The sequence below is a fragment of the Vidua macroura genome, chromosome 3 (genome assembly GCF_024509145.1).
Source record: "Vidua macroura isolate BioBank_ID:100142 chromosome 3, ASM2450914v1, whole genome shotgun sequence".
Classification (NCBI taxonomy): Eukaryota; Metazoa; Chordata; class Aves; order Passeriformes; family Viduidae; genus Vidua; species Vidua macroura.
The window spans coordinates 80726952-80737526 of NC_071573.1; positions in this window are offsets into that span (position 1 = coordinate 80726952).

Here is a 10575-nt window from a genome sequence, read left to right on the forward strand (position 1 = left end):
GATTACATTGCTGTGCAACTCCTGAAGAGGTGTTTAAGTTCAATCTTACCCTCCCAAAAGCAGAGAGTAATACTAGGTTTACTTCTAGATGAGCCCTGCTCCTATGGATGTCATGACTTAAAAAGGAATAGGGTAGGTTGTACAGCTTACAATTTTCCCATTCCAAGATCGGGTTTTTCAGTTATTAGAAAAATACACAAAGATTTTCTATCCACTTTTGTGCACATCTGCTTGCTGAATTTGATTATTTATCAAGCAACGTAATGGACAGTGTTTGGGTACTGCCTAACGTATAAGGAATGTCAGATTCCTAAGTGTCAGAAATAACTACAGGATACAACCCACAACAAAAAAGAAAAGCCTTGACAGGGGTGAGGAACTAGATGATCTTTAAGGTTTCTTCCAATGCAAACCATTCTATGATTCTACATAAAACCAGCTGATAAAAAGCTGTGTCTTGGCACATTTTCACTTTTTCAGCCTTTTCTTGCACACATCTCACCTCCCATCCAGACTGGACTGTTTTGTACTCTGGAGAAGACTGTTAAGATGTCAGCTGGGAAGGGAACATGGAAATCAGATGCATTAAGTTCTGGGAAAACTTAAGTAAATTAGCAGTAAGTTCTAGGAAAACTGTGACTGCTGAGGATCTACCCCAAGCTAAGGTTCACCTTGTCATTGAAGGCTTGCTGAGGACCAGACTGATAGAACAGTGAACTCCAGCTCAGCAAGACTCAATAAAGACACTTCAACAATTCCACACTATAGGACAATGAACACTTTGGAAAAAATATCTCATGTCTAAAGAGGACAAAAAAGATAGCTAAAAGGTGACTTCTTGACAATGCCATTCTTCAGTGCCAGCCTTACAGAGTATGGTTTAAAAGAGCATCATGCTGCATATCAGATAAAATAACAATTGAAATATCAAACTGGTGGGTTTTTTTAACAGAACTAATGGTAATAGCAGCCAAGTAATTTGTTTTACCAGATATTTCAGAAAGTGACTTGCACAGACAGGATAGGTCCATAGTGCCAGGATAATTCTTTGATGGCTGTCTGTAGAAGCAAAGGACAGAGTAAACAAGTCTTGACACATTTGCTCTGTTATGTAAAGTACCTTACCAAGACTGAGAAGCATAAAAGACAGACAGTAATTGGAATAAATATAAAACAGCTTGCCAGGAAATTTAGTTGTTAGGCAAAATAAAGATGGTTTGGATCCTTGCAGAGACAAAGAGGCCAATGATCAGGCAGGCAGGACACACAAGATGCTCACCACAGACTTCCAGGTCCTTAAAACAGATCAGAATTTCTTGGCAATGGCAATAAAATAATATATCCATGAATATGTCTGAAGGGAAGATGGGACATTTTTTGTAAATAAATCTTCCATCTGTCAGCCTAAACATGCATCACCATCAGCACTGGCTGGCAATGATCAAGGAGGACATAGTTTACTCTCATCTCAGAGTACTAGCAGAGACTCAGCTGTAGAAGATGTTGTGTAGAGATTTTTTTCCTGCAAATTAAGTATATACATCCAGATGCCTGCACTTAGCTAACACAAAAGCTGAAATAAAGGCCTCACACCCACATCTCCCCAGGGTTCCTACAGCCTTGCAGCGCTCCTTGGGATGAGACAAGTCACTTGTCACCAAAGAAATTAATTTCTTTTTAGAATCTTGCTCTTCCTAAACAATGGGAATCCCTGCAATAATTAGTTCCTTTTCTTGCACAGAAGAAAGGGATAAAGGATTTAAATTATGCAATTCTGACAGTGACTGTGGTAATTATACCTCTGCAATGCAGAACAGATTATTTTCACAGATGACATAGATTTTATTAAAAAAACAGTTTCAGGATTTGTTTTCAACAGCAATGTAGACTTGAAAAAACTACTATGTTTACAGAAAAAGCAGAGGAGACCTGAAACAAATTAGCACTTTGATTAAATTCTGTCTGTGCCAAACATTTTTTTCCCCAATATGAAGGGAGAAAGGAGAAGACATTTACTGCTTATGTTCATCCCCTGCAAGCCCAGATGACAGCAGGAGAATGTGCATTCAGGGCCTGACCTTGGGCTTGCTGAAACCAAAGGAAAAAATAGGTAACACTTTGCACCTTGGCATCACCCCGGATTTCTGCAGGCGCATAACAGAATTTCATGGTGGTTTCATTTCCTTTTTCAAACACTTCTTTAGCCATCACACTCCCATCTCTAAATGTGCCAGTTATTCTGATGACATGTTCACCCTTGTGAACATGTCAGTAGAATAACATTCGCTGGTCAAAACATTTACATTTAACTCATCTGTTTTCCCTGGTTCTTTATCTTGGCATTTTCTCAAGGAATGCTCTGAGGCATTCTGAGAAATTGCTGGTTGTGTCAAGTTCATGTTCTCCTCAACACCTGTGCTTCTCTATTATGCTGCCATTTCTTCTCTTCAGTAAAGGTTGAAGTGAGGAAGAAAGAAGAAATAAAGTGCTTGCTGCCCTTCACTTCCACCAACACATGAAATCATCCCAAGTTAGTAAAAAGACAGCAGGCACTATTTTCAAGTCAACATTTTTGTAAGTGACAGGTACTGAAGAGCCCAAGTCAACTTCAGATAAAGAACTGCAGTTCTCATTGTTGTTTCATTCCAGTTTTAACAAGTACCCAGGCTAGGCAGTACATTCAGTCCCAGCACAGACATCCATACAGTCAATTGTGTACTAAAATAGACACTATCACAGGATCAGCCAGAAGTGGGTTTTTTCAGTGCCTAGGAGTTCACACTCTAGTTGCCGGTGACAAAACTACTGCTAAAACTATTTTCAGCACTCTGCAACACGCAAACCTAGGCTGGAAAGAAGAGCTCACTCACTAAACCTTATGATCAGGAGCATCTTTAAGTTCCAAAGGGATGGATGAGTAGTGGACATTGAAGTAGGCTAAGCCAGTTGTACCTCAATTTGCTTTTCCAAGGGTGTGATGCCAAAGCATCTACTGAGGCACATGACAGGTAGATTGCAGCCACGTTTGGCCAGGCCCACCCCTTGCTGAAAACAGTGCCAAGGAAGTGTGGGCCAGACCTACCTTCCACCATACAGAGCAATGAGTACAGTAACAGCTGCTCTGCAAAAGTATTGAGAAACGTTTGTTTCCAGCAGGAACAGAACAGGCAGCTTTGCTGAGCATTACCTATCTCCTTTGGGCTAATGGGAGCACTCTTACAAGTCCCAGAGAAAGAGCTTCTCTACAACTGGCCTGCCTTTGAGGATGCTCCTCCCAAGAGCCCACCCATCCTCTTTCTACTACAACCTTTGACTTGCACTTGGTTCCCAAGGTGTTTGTGCCACTTCACTGGCAGGATGCAGGTCCCACCCTGCATGACCACGGGACATAAAAATAGGCTAAACCAGTGGTTCCCTGCATGCTTTTACATTCTTGGCATCCTGGCAAAGCTCCCCAGCCATTGCTGGGAAAGGGATGGCCAGCAGTTTTCCATTTGGTGGGAACAAGTAGCCAATTTGATGAGAGAAATATGACAAGGCTGAAGCATCTTCACTATACCAAATTTTCAACCTGAGATGAGAGCAGGTTAGGACAGAGGATGAAAGAGGAACGTCCTGCTGATGCTGTGCCCTCACAGAAGACCAGCAGATCAAAAAACCCCATCAGAGTGCCAGTGACCCTGCTTCCTAGACCCAACATGCATTGAGCTGAATGTTCAGAGCACCAATCTACACAAGGGGCTTTCTGCAGTTGCAGAAAGGGTTACCTCCAATGTCTAACAGTAAAGAAGAAATCCCTGTACCTGAGTGATGGATTTATCCTGCTCTCCTGTCAAGCACACATTAAGAGACCCTTCCAGACAACCCCGCTTCCTGGGGTCTTGATCTGCCAGGTCCTTTTCCAAGTGTTCAGGTGGGGTGAGCATCCCAATACACAATTTACAAGCATTGTTGCCATGCTTAGAATTTGATTAAGAGCTTTACCAGGAGGAGATACCACTGCATTAGAAAATGTATATAATAATCATTAATTTTTAAAATTTATATATTTATTATTTACTGAGTAAAATTCCACTGTCTTTGGGTCTCACTATACACAGCCTAACAAGACACAAATTCTGAATTTGCTTCACACTCATTCTCCCTTGAGTACATAAAATTTATTTGCAAACACTGCCATGATACCAGTCTATTTGAAAGGGGAAATAAAAGCAAACACACTTTCACTTAGGAAGCTGTCTGGACTGCCAAAACTGCTGCATGCCATTATAAATACAACTGTGCATGGAATACAAACAAAAATTGTATCGTCTTTTTCTGCAGAATTTATTCACCTGAGACATACTGTGGTCTCGTTATTTTCCTGTTTTAGTAAATGTGACATTCTATTGGCTTTATTCCCAGTGAACAGAATCTGAACTAAGTGTTCTTCCAAACCACCCATGGCATGGTCCATCAGTCCAGCTAATTTCTCTCTTATGCTGAGCAACATTTTCATTGCTATGGTAACTATACAGCTGTTACAGGAATGGGGTAGGAAATCAGTTTAGGTAATTATTTCTCAGTTCCTCACATCCACGGGAACTCCTGCTTATTCTGCTATATCCCCGTATGTTTTGGGGAGCACAGATATTCACTGATGACTGAACCTCTTTACAGCCACATCTGCAAATGGAAAAAACCATGCCTGCCACTGTCAAGAGGCTCACACCTCACACTGTCAAAGGGATCTCAGCCATATGCAGAGAGGCAAGGCTACGTGCGTTTTCCACGTTCATGGCAGAGGATAGTTTTCAGAGTTGGACTAGAGGAACTAATACAGACAATCAAAGCCAGATGCCTGAAAGAAAAAAAGTTCTGGTGCTTTCAGCTTGTGTGTCAGATCAGGACACCTCAGTGCCTTGCTCTAAGACATTTGGCTTTTTAATAGATTAAACTGTTCCAGCACAGTCTAAGCTGTCCATTGGTCTCAGCTTAGGGCTTCTGCTATAACAACTATGGTTCAAAGGTACCACAAAACCAACCTCTATGATGCAGCACAGACAAAACTAGGAGCATTAAATCTGCTGCACCATTTTGCTGGAGGATATATTGGGATATCAAAGGAGAGTTCACTGCAAATTCTCTCAATGGCAACTGATGGGCTGAGGGAGCTGAAACCAGTGTCTTTACTAGTAGTAGTCAATAAAAGGTTAATAATTGATGAAAACGTACTTCAAGCAGTTCTTTTTAATCATCCTTAGCTTGCAGTATAGAAATTTAATTTTTTTTTCTGCTACCTTGAAGAATATACAAAATTATAATTCCTAGTTGAAAAAAAGTAAGCAGTTATGCACAGGATTCATGCATTTGCTTGACTTCTGGCAAAGGATGAAAAAGGAAAGAAGCTGCACTCAATTTTTCTTTGTGGTCATTTTGAAGTAGTCATACTAATAATCAGAAAGAGACTACATATAAGTTTGGCCATTACTTGCAAGTTTTATTGCCAGATCTGTATTTGCTATGAATGTTTTAGAAATTATTTTCCAAGGCAATTATGTGCTGGACTGGGAGAAGTGCTTTCTGTAGCTATAGATACACTGGCATATTTTATTACTAAATTATTCTTATTTTTCTAGGAGCATGTCAGGGAGTGCTACAGAATTAAATGCTAACCAAGGTAAGTTATACCTTAACTCAAGGCCTTACCAAGAGAGACTGGCAAATATCTCCCTTACATATGCAAGACACCATGTTCATATGTCCTCAACATATGCTAAAGGACTGCGTTGAGGTTTTTTAATCTTAACAAGATGTGTTTTGCTGGTAGATGCTATTTCTTGTCTTAGATATAGAAAAAAAAAAAAAAAGGAGGGCACATCACTTTTGTGTCTGAAACAGAAAGAAGAGATTTCCAGCTGAAATTTGAGATGGTTGATCTGAATTTAACTTGATTCTGTTCCTCAGTTACTCAGCATAAGGGGAAGGGAATGAGAGCAGCATGGAGCAGAGTGCTCCTGAGGAGAATGGTGAGCACAGTGTTAGGCACAGGGGACAGAGACACACACACACCACTCGTGAGTGCTGTGGAGTATGTAAGGTATATAAGCTCATGCATATGAGGTGGTTTGAGACCTTAGATTGGAGGGAGTAGAGTAGAGAGACATTTTGAGACAACAGCAAGGCAAGCTAAGCTAGAGATTAGTGTCACTGGACAAACTGATGTATAAACAAGTCTGAAAAATAATACACCAAACATCCTGTATATTATCAATACAGAATTCCCTTCCTTGCCCTTGTTCACTGACCATCTGTGGTTCTGCAGAACACCATTGCAAAGGCCTGATCAAAGGTCTCCTGAGTGGAGTTTTTGAGAAGTTATGTCCCAAATATAAATATAGAGTCTAGGAGATTAGTTCAAAAGGTAACCAAAGCCTTATAGGTTCCCATTTAAAACAACTGATTTATTGATTTATTTTAATATGAATGAAATACATGATAAGGTCTTACTTTAACTGAAGCAAATAACTCTTCCCTAAAATGGTTTGTCTCCTCTTCATCTTTTATGGAGCTGATGCTCAAAATTTTACTTTGTGTTCTGCACTGACCTTCATTTGATCAAGAGGGATACAGTTCACAGCAGAGTTCAACAAGACCAAAAGCGAAACAAGATGAGCCCCTTCTCCCCATCCTGAGCTGGTCAATTGGTTTAGCTACTTCCTTCTACTTTACTGGGAATGAGCTGGGCACCACTCCTGACTTAGTGAGCAGAAAGGTGATACCATACTGTGCTTTAGCTAACATACCTGTCTTTGCAGACTTTGGCAAAAGCTGCTCTTGTATGACTACAATTCAACTAGCATGAAGTCACTTATTCCTCTATCACATAATCACAAGTGCTTTCCCACCTCTTAATTTTCTGCCAGGTAAATATCTTTGTATCTTTAGCAAGTTGATTCAAACTTCTTGCTTTACTTGCTTTTAAATCCACAATAAGTGGATCTTCCTTACCTAATCTCACTGCATTTTAAACTGATTCCTTAATTCAAGTAGGAGAAAATATTTCCAACAGGATTATGTTCTCCATGTGAAGATGCAAATACACTCAGGATTGCCAGCAAGTACATTTCAGTTAGAAACCTTTGCAAGTTGGTGACAAAATCCAGACACTCCTCTTTGACCTCTACATGCCCAATCATCAATAACAGAATAAATAAATCCCTTGAGAAGTTACAAAACACATAAGGCAAGTGCATTTCTCATGGTTAAATGCAGAAAGATATGCAAGTTGGGAAGAACATTCTGCCATTTTAAAGGTTTAACACCATCATCTGCATCCTAGGGAGCTCCTCACTCCCTTCTGGGGCACCCAGCAGCAGCTCCTGGCAAATGCCAGATGCTCAGGCTTGGCAGCCAGCATGGACTTGACAATTTGCTACACCTACTAGAATTTTTTACCTGTGTTGCCACAGCAACTCAGCATGTCCAGTTTGTGTGAAGACAGTAACATGTTTCCATGGGAACTAAGCACGCAGGCTTGCCCTAAAATTTCAGCTGGGAAAACATGAAATTTATCCAACAACAGGAAAATCAAAGAATGAAGGGCAGGTAGTTAACTAAGAGAATCTGTACTGCATACTCATAGGACTATACTGAGAGACAACCACAGAATATTTACTCTGGCCATGAACTATGTAAATTTTGACTCTGACTAGAGTGTTAAGCCACTGATCACACACTCTAGGAGAGCTCCACAAAAATATGATTTTTTTTCCCCCTCAGTGATTGGCAGCTCGAATAATTATAATATCTGCTCATGAAGTTGAAAGGGCTGTGGTACAGAGAGTTTGGGATTTTGTCAATCCAAATTTCTCCAGACTTGCCTAGGAAAATGACATAACCCCTTCTCCAAGTAGATTTAAATATCTGTAGAATACAAAATGAAGTAAGCTTATTCTTGCTGCTGTTTGTGTGAAAACAGCTATTTTAATAGGTCCCTTAAAGATCAGGAAAAGCATAAAACTATTAAGTCTTTAGGAGTGCAGATATATTTTTAAATAAACATATACAGGAAAAATCTGAAGGCAGTTAAAAAACAAAACCACAAAAAAACCTACTTTCACAATACAATTTCTTTACATTACTAGTGATCAAAGATATAGATATTGAGACAGATTTAGCAACAAACTGGGCTTCAGATGTATAGAAAACATTGTCTGACAGGCATAAATGGAAGGAAAAACAGACAAACAAAAAATAACAAAAGATAGGTCTGGCTTGTCAGTGGACATTTCAAATGGCCCTGGGCACCCTTAATCCCACATCCAGCACAGCTGAACCAACTCTCTAGACCTGCACAGGCTGTGCTGATTTGAATTCCAGTGATTACAAAGAGATCTTGGAAATGTAGCTCTGCTGCAGGCAGCTCATTTTGGACAACTTGTTATCAACCTAAATCCTGCTCTGGGGAGATCAAATAGAAAAAAAGCACTGAACTGTAAAGTGTTTAAAACTTTATGATTTTTTTCCCTATCATTTCACCCCTTGCAAAGAATGAAAGAATGGGAAATATCTCAACTTGACAAAAGCAGTCATGGTACTTTCAATATCATCCTATTAAGGAATAAAAAAAGCTATAAGGTAGTGCTTATATGAGCAGAGATAATTGTTTTGTGTGTAAAACATTTTGATATTCACCTAACCACAGAACACTGTATTGAGTACTGGAAGCACTCAACTGAATATTTTAAATACTTTGTTTCTCTTGCTTGTTTTTTAAGTCACACAATTTACTGCATGATATACCTTATCAACAACAGCTCACACACAAACACAAGAAACTTTCAGGAATCACAGAATCATTTAGGTTGGAAGAGACCTCTAAGAGCATCAAGTCCAACCTTTGAACAATCATCACCTTGTCAACTAGACCATGGCAGTAAGTGCCATGTCCAGTTGTTTCCTGAACATTCTATTGCATGGTGACTCCACTTCCCTGGGCAGTCCATTCCAATGCCTGACAGCCCCTGAAGAAATTCTTCCCCATGTCCAACCACAACCTCCTCTGCTGCAGCTTGAGATGATGCCCTCTTGTCCTGCCACTGGTTGCCTGGGAGAAGAGGCCAATCCCCACTTGGCTGCAGCCTCCTTCCAGGCAGCTGTAGAGTGAGAATGTATGAGCCTCCTCCCCAGGCAAACCACCCCAGCTCCCTCCTCAGCTGCTCTTCATATGGGTGAGGCACTTTCCAGACCCTTCACCAGCCTTGTTAACCTCTTTTAGACTTGCTCCAGCACCTCAACATCATCCTTGTAGGGGACAGAACTCAAGATGCAGCCTCACCATTGCAGAGTGAGGTACAATCACTGCCCTGCTCCTGCTGGCCACACTGCTGCTGATACAGGCCAAGATGCCATTGGCCTTCTTGGCCACCTGGGCACACCCTGCTCATGTTCAGCCATTGTCAACCAGCACCCCCACATCCTTTTGCACTGGGCTACTTTCCTGTCAAAACATTTTGTGCCTGTTTGACCACATCACCAGCCAAAAAGGCTAATTACAAGAAGAGAACCTGACTGCCAGCAGCTCCATTTTAACATCTGCATTAAGGTTGGAATGATTCCTAATGCAAGCAGCCAAACCATGAGCACTGCTGCCTTCAAAACACATTTCCACTCTATTTTAGATGCTCAGCCTGGTGGCCATCACTTTAGGAATGTATTATAAAATTTATGACCTGCAACAAGTCTTTCAAGTATTAGAACAATAGAAGTAAAACTTAAAAGATTCACTTCAGGCATTTTTAACAAATTGTATCATATCTAGATTAGCAAGTTGAACTAATGTCAAATGATCATTTGTTGCTGAGCTACTCACACAAAGATCTGTTATCAGTAATAAGAGATCTATTCAAAACTCCAAAGAATATCTGAGGCTTTTAGAAATATGACAGTTAATCCTAAATTACATCTGAAAAATCTTCAAGTGCCTAAGGTTTTTAGAGCCAGTCCTGGGGAAAACACACAACTCTGCTTATCTCAGCAGAAAGTTCACTTTGGAACTTTGAGAAGTGTCACTTAACTGCACTATAGATACCAAATTATGACAGCTCTCAACTACAGTCTTCTGAAATAACTTGTGGCCTATGGGCAACAACTGACAACCAGATCCTTTTCTAAGTTCAAGTCCAATAAACGGAGGAGGGGCACTGAAGAGATGACAGTTCAGTTAAGCATAGCCAGTCACTATCAGATAACAATTTTTGCCTTTTTAAAGGGTATCATTAAGATATTTTTCTTGAATGTATTAATGCCACAACTACAAGTCTTGCTTCTTAGGAGGAAGAAATATCCATTCAACACAACAGGAAGACATAAACAGCACTAGATGTCACACAAAACAACACCTTCATATACTAATGTCAACATCTAGAAGGAGAGTAGCTGCTCTCTACTGCTTTTTTCTCCAAAATACTATTAGGCTGCAGATTAGTGCCTCATGATAACACATTTTTAATAATGGAGTGTAAAAAACCACACTGATGGGAATAACCTCACTTAATACTAGTGTAAGCTGTCAAATATTTTTAGATATTTCTG